Source organism: Poecilia formosa, unplaced genomic scaffold, assembly GCF_000485575.1.
Source record: "Poecilia formosa unplaced genomic scaffold, Poecilia_formosa-5.1.2 Scaffold40, whole genome shotgun sequence".
NCBI lineage: Eukaryota > Metazoa > Chordata > Actinopteri > Cyprinodontiformes > Poeciliidae > Poecilia > Poecilia formosa.
This window is the reverse complement of record NW_006799979.1, coordinates 306,916-315,026: the sequence shown is the minus strand read 5'-3', so window position 1 is coordinate 315,026 and position 8,111 is coordinate 306,916. Positions and strand designations below refer to the sequence as shown.

Below are 8,111 nucleotides of genomic sequence, written 5' to 3'. Positions count from 1 at the left end.
TTCATTTAAACCCGTTGAGCTCTTATTGTTATCTCATCTGTTATGTTTAACATGTTTAACATGTTTTCCTCATTCATCTTTGCTCTTTTTCATTCTTGTGTCTATTTTTCCTATGTCTTCCGTATCCCTCTAAAACATTAATTTAGTTAGTTTTTCTTTAACGTAACAATTAGATTAATAATTAGGGCTGTATAACTATTTTAATTTTATTCCCAAATAATTAGAAAACAATCAACAAAAAACTACTACCATACCATATCTCTTTAAATAAATACAACATAGTGCCGTACAAAAATCAAAACAAAGAACAATTAGGAAATTGTAAGAAAATAGAAATTTAAGATGCACTTCGCTCATTTATTTCCACGGTAATTTAAAAGCAGAGAGGAATTCACACCAAATAGTATCTGGTGCAGAGACGGAAATGGGTGCTGCGGCTCCCTGTCTGTCTGTGAGACTTGCACAGCTGTGCTAAGTCACTTAGACGATAGCAAAGTGCTGAGTTGAAACAGGAGTCGTACATTTGACGGTAAGATAATACATTTACAAAGTGGGAAAAAAATATTTTAGTTTCAGCCAGACTTAGTTTAGGTTTACATTCTGCCTTGTTACAAGTGACACCATCGAAAATATGCATCAAAACAAAGAGGTAGCAGGCTAGCGTTAGCTTGATACTGTAGCTAGTTGTACCGTATGAAAACATTGTGTGTGAGATGTGAGTGTATCAAATACTGTGTTCCCGTTTGAGTGAGTTTAGATGTTTCTTTAGAACAAAGTTACACAGCTACATGTGTTTGAGATCAAGTTCTGGTGACTAAAGCAGCTTTATGAACCAAGTTAGCCACACACTGGACCAGAAAGTAGAGAAACATGAGCTAACGTGAACAGTAGTGAGTCATTATGAAACACAATCACACAATTGTTGACCACTTCAGATCAAATAAGAATTTAGAAGTATATCTGAATTAGTAAAAAATAACTTCTTACTGTATGAGAGATACTTTATTTAAAGTAATGACAGATATTTTACCAAAACGTTTGGCTCAATATGTCTCCTCAAAAAAATCTGAATGGAAAAAATAAAACACATTTCACTGGGCCCTTTTTTTTTTTTTTACTACTTTAATGAATAAATACAGTGTTTCCAAAAATTAATGATTGATAATTGTGATTGCAATATTGACCAAAATATTTATAGTTATGTTACACTTAGTTACATTTTATGTTGCAGAACTTTAATTAGGAATGTCTTTTCATTACACATAAATACATCATATTTAAGAAATAAAAATGTTACTGAATCATTTCAGTAGCTTAGTTCAGCCAGGAGAAATTCTATTTATTTTATTTTATTTTTTTTACACACAGGTAGATGTTTTCAAGGCTTTATTAATTCAGAGTTTTTACATTTAAGATTACAATATAAAACAGAATTGTGGGCCTAATGAAAAGTATGATTATTACCTGACTAGGTTATTTTTAGAAAGTACTTTCAACAAGCCTCATCAGAAACACAAATTCCAGTTTCTTGAATGTGACCATATGTTGTGGTTTACAGAAACTTTTGATTCTTCCCAAATTAACCGTGCTTGCATATTTTGTTGCTACGTTCTCAAACCAAAGTAAAAACAGCAACTGAATCTTGTTGAATACATAAAATATTTGCTTTTTTTTATTGAATTCCTTCAGCTTTTTTCCATTCTCCTTCGCCACTAAGCTACCATTAAGAACTTCTTGTTCTCCCTCTGTTTTTTTTTTCTACCCTCACTCTCCTCTTCAACCATACCAACACGCCGCGCGCCATCCTCTCCTGTGGTGAAATGTTGTGATGCCGTTCCTCCGACATCTTCCCCCTCTTCGCTCCACCAGCCTTATTCCGCTCTTTCAGTAATCAAGGCCAGATGGAGGCAGAGATGGAGTGATGCGGGGAGGGAGGATTGGGTTTGGTCCTAGCAGTGTCTTAGAACGTGGTGAGCTGTCAGCCCTGCAGGGAGAGGAAAATTCTCCGGCAATAAAATACGGATTTATCACCACTCTACCATGGAGAGAGAAAGAGGGAGGGAGAAAGAGAGACAGACGTAGGGAGAGAGAAAGAGGTAGAAAAACGAACAAAGAAATTGGGTAGGAACTGGTGATGTGGGGGAGAGAAGAATATAGAGGTTTCGATGGAGAGACCCACAACTGATAGAAGACTCCTCTTCATCGAAGAGACAGACTAAAGAAGCAGAGAGGAGAAACTCAATGAAGGACGCTTGCAGCTGGAAAAGCCTCGACGCAGAAGACAAGACGGGGGGATAAAAATCGAAGAAGACAGTTGCGTGAAGACACCCACAGCTCATCTGCTCGTTCTAAAGCGGCCTGACAAATTCCCTCCCACCATCTGCACGATCCGGGGAGACGAGCGTCTGTCCAGAAACCGATGCCCAGTCGCTTTCAAGGGATGTGATGTCAAGCAAAGAGAGTCCACCTCCCCACTGGGTCAAATGAACCTGCTAAAATAACTGCTCTCCACAATCGACTGTGTAATTGAAACCAGAATGTGCGGGATTTGATAAATTGCTTGACCCCGCTGGAATGTTAAGGTCATAAATTTGTAGTGTGTTTCGGTGGTGCTGAGATGTGCAGGCTTGTACGTTAAGAATGCTGGTGTGTGTCTGAAATTCACAGGAAAAGGGGCTGTGTGTGTTTTATTCATTCAAAAAAAAAGGAAAAAAAGAAAGGAACAGTCCTGCAAAGAGAGCGTAGAAATGCCGGCGCACTTAATGCGGAACGTTCAGCCATGCACGCTCCTTAGCAACCCACGAGTTCACAAGCTGTACTAACACCATGCGCCACATTTTCCTTCACGCTGACAATAGAACCAGTAATTGGTTCTTTATCCAACATCTGTGAGGGCTTACCTTAAATATGTGTTGGGGATACACAGCCACTAAGGCAAAAAATAGATCTGAAGCTTGGCAAAAAAAATAGTCTAGATAATTCTTGAAGACTGATATGAGAAGTTGGACTTCTTTTGTTTCCAAAAGAAAAGGACGTTTTCAATTTGGTCAAACATTTAGTAATTTAGTATTGATATTTTTGATTTGTTCAGATATATTTTTCATGGTTTCTGTGAATGGCACATGACATGTTGCAACTTTAAAATATACCTCAGATCACACGTTTCCATTACAAGACTGTCCACTAAATGGCAGCCATCTTGAATGTTTTTGCACTTCTAAATACTCCTCTATTCAAATAATCTGTTGGTTTGATACAAATTTACTTATGTAGCAACTGTAAAAAAGTTGGAAAAAAAATAAAGAATGATTGATTTTTTTATTACTATAAAACAAATTGTCATGGTTTGTAAGCTTTTGATGTCATATTGACAAATTTGTTAGGAACTTCAAACCTGGGCACATATTTGTCATCCAAATTAACAATAGCCCTAAGCATACCACCACATTAATTACCAACAAAGTTATTTTAACCCAACTGACTTTAAACAGAAAAGTATTATCTGATTTAATGTCAAACATTTAAAAAACAAGAGTCTTGTTATGCAGTGCATGCAACTGTCTTGCCTAGGTGTAAACCTCAAAGCTTAATCGGACCAAGTTGCATCTGTCATGGGACATCTGTGGTTGGCTGAATGACTGATTGTAGGATTAATTGCTTTGGAGTCCACAGACTTGATCAAATACTATTCAAATAAAGGCTATTTTCCATATCACATGTACGTCATATTTCTAAAATATGGCGTCACGTTGATGTTATTTTCATTTCCTGGTTTGTTTTTGGGACTCTATATAAAATACCCATTTCTGCCTTCAGGAGGTAAAAGGTGAATTAGTTCCCACTTGTTAGTCAGGGAAGGAAGAAGGCAGCTGAAAAGCAAAAACTGTGGGGCCAACAAGTCGCAGTCATCATCTTTGTGTGCATTTTCTTTGTTCAACAAACGTTTTAGAACAGAAAAGTACTGAGCCGAAGCCTTCAGTCCTTCTTCACGTCTAACAAACTGGCTTGGCATGTTTTAAAGTTTTCTTGAGCAATAGTTTTCATGGCTGTCTAAACGATTGTTACAGTTTTGCTTTAGAAAATGTTTTTGGTTACTTTCAGTAAAAGCATTTTATCACTTTAGAATTTGTTGGGTTTAAGTTTCTCAACTATCACCACCAAAATGCCCCCAAAAAACTTTTATTTTTCCGATTTCTTAGAAGCAGCAGCTTCTAAAGACGCAGTTTCTTTACAGCATCATCCAACAATAATCACACCTCTGCAACTTCTTCTAGTTCAGTTTTTTTTTACCACGTTGTTTCCTTGGGGGCCAGGTTTTGTTTTTTTTTTTTCTTTTCAATGCGTAAACTGTATATTTTTATTTATTTTCCCAATCACCCAAAAAATCCAATCCAACTATTTTTCTTCAGAAAAGCAAAATGGAGTCCACCAGAGTGTAATTTAGTCTCCGCTTAATAATCTTTGTAAAGTACAGAGAGGTTTGTGAACAAACCCCTTCACAGTGGGGATTTTTTTCACATTCTACAAAATAAAACTGAAGTTTCTGGAATAAAAAGCTACAAATGCAAGAGACCAACATGCAAACAGCACACAAAAGGCCCCCACCTGATATTTGACCCCTGGACCTTCTTGCTGTGAGGCAAAAGTGTTAACCACTGCGCCCTTGTGTGCCCTCACTTATAATATACTTACTTAAAAATCTGATATACGGTAAGAACACAAATTGAACTTAAAGGTGAAAAGACCGTCGTAAATTCTACTTTGCCAGTCTGACAACAACCTGAGCTCAGAACGGAGCAACGTAGCCGTAAAACCCTCACGGAGTTTCTCGTTTTTTTTTTTTAATTCAGACTCGCCTGATGTATATTTGAATTTGTCTCCAAGTGACTGCGTCTGAACTCGGAGAGCCGGAGTGCAAAGAGGGGTCAGCAGAACGTAAACAGAGACCTCCACACGATTTACGATGTTTTCTGGCTGCTAAAATGAGGGGTCTGCACATTCTCACAATCATAACAGCTTCTTGCAGCTTTTCAATCAACCTGACTTGGGTTGACATTGTTTTTGTGTTTGGGTTTTCCACCTTTAATTTTCCCGTCTTGTCATCTGTGCTGCATTTCTGACGTCTGTTTGTAGCTTTAATCATGCCGCTGCCTCGTAATTTAATTTGTCTTACTGTGACAGTAATGGAGTCCACCAGAGAGTAATTCGGACTCTTCAGTATTGTCTGGGTCGTCTTTTGGTTATAACCAGGAGAACTTATTGTTTCACTTTCCTCCTCTGTTTTTCTTGGTACTATTTAAACCAGAGGTGTGTAAAGTGTGGCCCGGGGACCATTTGTGGCCCTTGAAATAATTTTGTTTGGCCCCCCGACCACAAGTCAAGAATGGTAAAAATTTGGCCAACAAAGTAGAAAACAATTAATGACCAAAAATATATGTATATTTTTTCCAATAAAGCAACGTTTATGTTTTGGATCTTTAACAATATACAGATTTCACCAAAAAAAATAAATATATATACATATATATATATTAGCTGGTTTTAAAAAAAAAAGCAGACTAATTTTTAATATAATAAATTTGGTGGCCTGCCAGTAGTTTAAATTTGTCAGCTTTGGCCCCCAGGGTAAGAAGTTTGGACACCCCTGCCTTAAGCCCAACATTGTGTCTCGGGGAAACCCTGTCACACATGTGGACATCTGGTTCAACATTAGAGATCATTCATCCCAACAGCATTAAACCCCCCCACCCCCTAGCCTCACCGCTCTACCCCAAATCCTGCGCCTGTTGACAGTCGTTACCTGTGCCCCAGAGGGCCCTCGCTGCCCCGCGATAAAACGACCTCTGCACGGAGCCAGACACATAAATATTTCTTTTTCTATTTTCCAAAATAGCTTTTAATTTTACAAGTTTTATGGCCCGAATATTAAGTGCATATGTTTACCAAGACACCGTGTCCTCTCTCTCACCCCTTTAGGTTCACTTTGGGAGTTTTCGTCTTCAGTCATCTGAAGGGAAAAAAAAGGGGAGGAAAGTGAAAGGCATAAAGTGATGAGGTTACTCAGGAGTTTTCTGCTCATTTCTCCACAGATCCACATGTTTCACTGAAATCCTTGCAGGAAAGCTGATCACAGAAAGCAGTTTAGTGTTCCTGCTTTAAGTTCTTGTGTTTTAATGCTTTCATAAAAAGTATGTTTTTCTTTTGCACACAATACATTTCGTGTGAGTTTGGCAGCTATGAAGGGTATCAATTTTTATGTGCATCTGTTTTGTTTTTAGGAATACTTTTCCCATGCCATGAACACAATGGACCGGAGCCCAAGGGATTTAAAACTTTAAAAGCGAGTTGTGAAAAAACGCCAAAGTGCTCAAGATCTCAAGCCAAATTTTATAAGGCCACGGTATGGTCATCTTCTGTGAAGCTCATCTATGACATTTTTAATAAACCCTGACTTATGATTTTATCTGTACCCAGAATATTTCAGTAGCTAATTCACTAAATATTTGTACATTTGTAACTGGAATGACAATAAGGAGCCACAGAAGAGAACAAACTTTACTGACGGATAAGTTTGGAGTTTCAGTATTAATAGAAGGAAACATGACCCACTGATTGGTATTAACTGAAAACAAAAACTAAGTTAAGGAGCAAGTATTGACATATTTGTTTAAACCCACCGTGTCATGACAGTGTAATATGGCGACCTGTGAATAGATCACCACTCCTCCCAATGATACCATTGGCATCTGAAACCATCAATGGAGAAACAGAAAAATGTCCAGCTGGATAATTAAGACAAAAGTGGCCAAATCGTTGGTGGCCATGCCAACTAGCCTGAGCAGTTATGATGGACAATACCATCAGGAAGAAGCCGTTAGCATAGCAAGGGCAAGGGTGTTAGCATATGTTTCTGACCATGATTGACAGCACAGAGGCCCTCCCTCTGGCTCTGATTGGTTGTTTCTAATTAGCACTGGGAGAAGCCAGAGGAGCATGATTGGGAGTAGTGTCATATTACTGGCACAATATGGTGATAGATTCAATAGATAGAAAAATATTTGATAAAAAGCTACACAATGCAGCTTTACATAAGTGTCAAGAACATGATGAAACCAGTTAAATAGCTATACTGTCTCACTTTAGAGCACTTTAAAAAAAAGTCAGAAGTTGTCTGAGGCCAAACCATGTTAGGCAGACCTTTAAAAAATAAAATAAAATAAGGACTTGATGGAGATGCAGGTGCTCAAGTCCCATCTTCCTGATGGGAAAACTGTACGAAAGGAGAGTGGCGACACAGGAGAGTCCTCCAAGGGTGAGCAGCTTCACACACACAAACGTTAAGACAATCCTGATCAGACAGACGACGGGCATAAGAAGCAGAATAAATCAAAAAGAATCCACAGGGCAGCAGTCAGAGTCCTGAGAAATAAGATGTTTCAGCACAAAAAGGATTACTCACATTATGAGGGAGGAGACAGAAGTAGGTCAGGTACACTATAAGGACCACAGACCACTCACAGGCTGTGCCTGGAATAACAACAAACCATCTCACACTGAGTGACTGAAGACCAGGTGTTTAAATAGGGAGCAGCACAGGTGAGGGCAATGAGCTGATCAGCCGGACAGGGAGGAGCAGCGAAGCAGCGAAGCAGCGCGCAGCAGAGCAGCACGTACATGTTAGCAAACACCAATAATGACGTCCTGACTGGCTCAAAACAGGGAACATTCAGGAGTGGCTTTGTCTAAATGTTTGAACTTAAATCCAATCAAAATGGATTAAAAGTGGATGAATTAAAACAATTCTGCAAATAAGTTTGGACTGTAATTCAGCTACAGCAATATATAAATGTATTTCAGCTATGATGATTTTCCACTTACAGGTGATGAAAACAAGACATTTAAATTAAAAATATCACAACAGAACAACAGAAAACTTTTTAAAAACAGAAATGTGAGCTTACTGAAACCTGCTTAAAGGTTATTTTCAAAAAGGTGCTTTCAGTCTTCCTCATTTGAACTCATATTCTCATTTTCTGAATGTGACAGTATAAAAGTCAGACTGTTCTCATAACAATTTTAAAAAAATCAAAACTCCTAATCCGTGACTATAA

General features: G+C 38.2%; 2 long non-coding RNA genes across 2 annotated transcripts; one reads left to right on the top strand and one right to left on the bottom strand.

Moving 5' to 3' along the window:
• The first annotated feature begins 411 nt into the window (after positions 1–411).
• Positions 412–6,463, top strand: LOC103137371 (uncharacterized). The gene is made up of 3 exons (XR_476126.2): positions 412–529; positions 5,977–6,188; positions 6,279–6,463. It is a non-coding gene; the product is annotated as an uncharacterized LOC103137371 (long non-coding RNA).
• A 75-nt stretch (positions 6,464–6,538) lies between these two features.
• LOC103137372 (uncharacterized) lies at positions 6,539–7,548 on the bottom strand. The gene is made up of 2 exons (XR_476128.1): positions 7,460–7,548; positions 6,539–7,348 (listed from the first exon to the last, which is right to left on the bottom strand). It is a non-coding gene; the product is annotated as an uncharacterized LOC103137372 (long non-coding RNA).
• Positions 7,549–8,111: the final 563 nt, after the last annotated feature.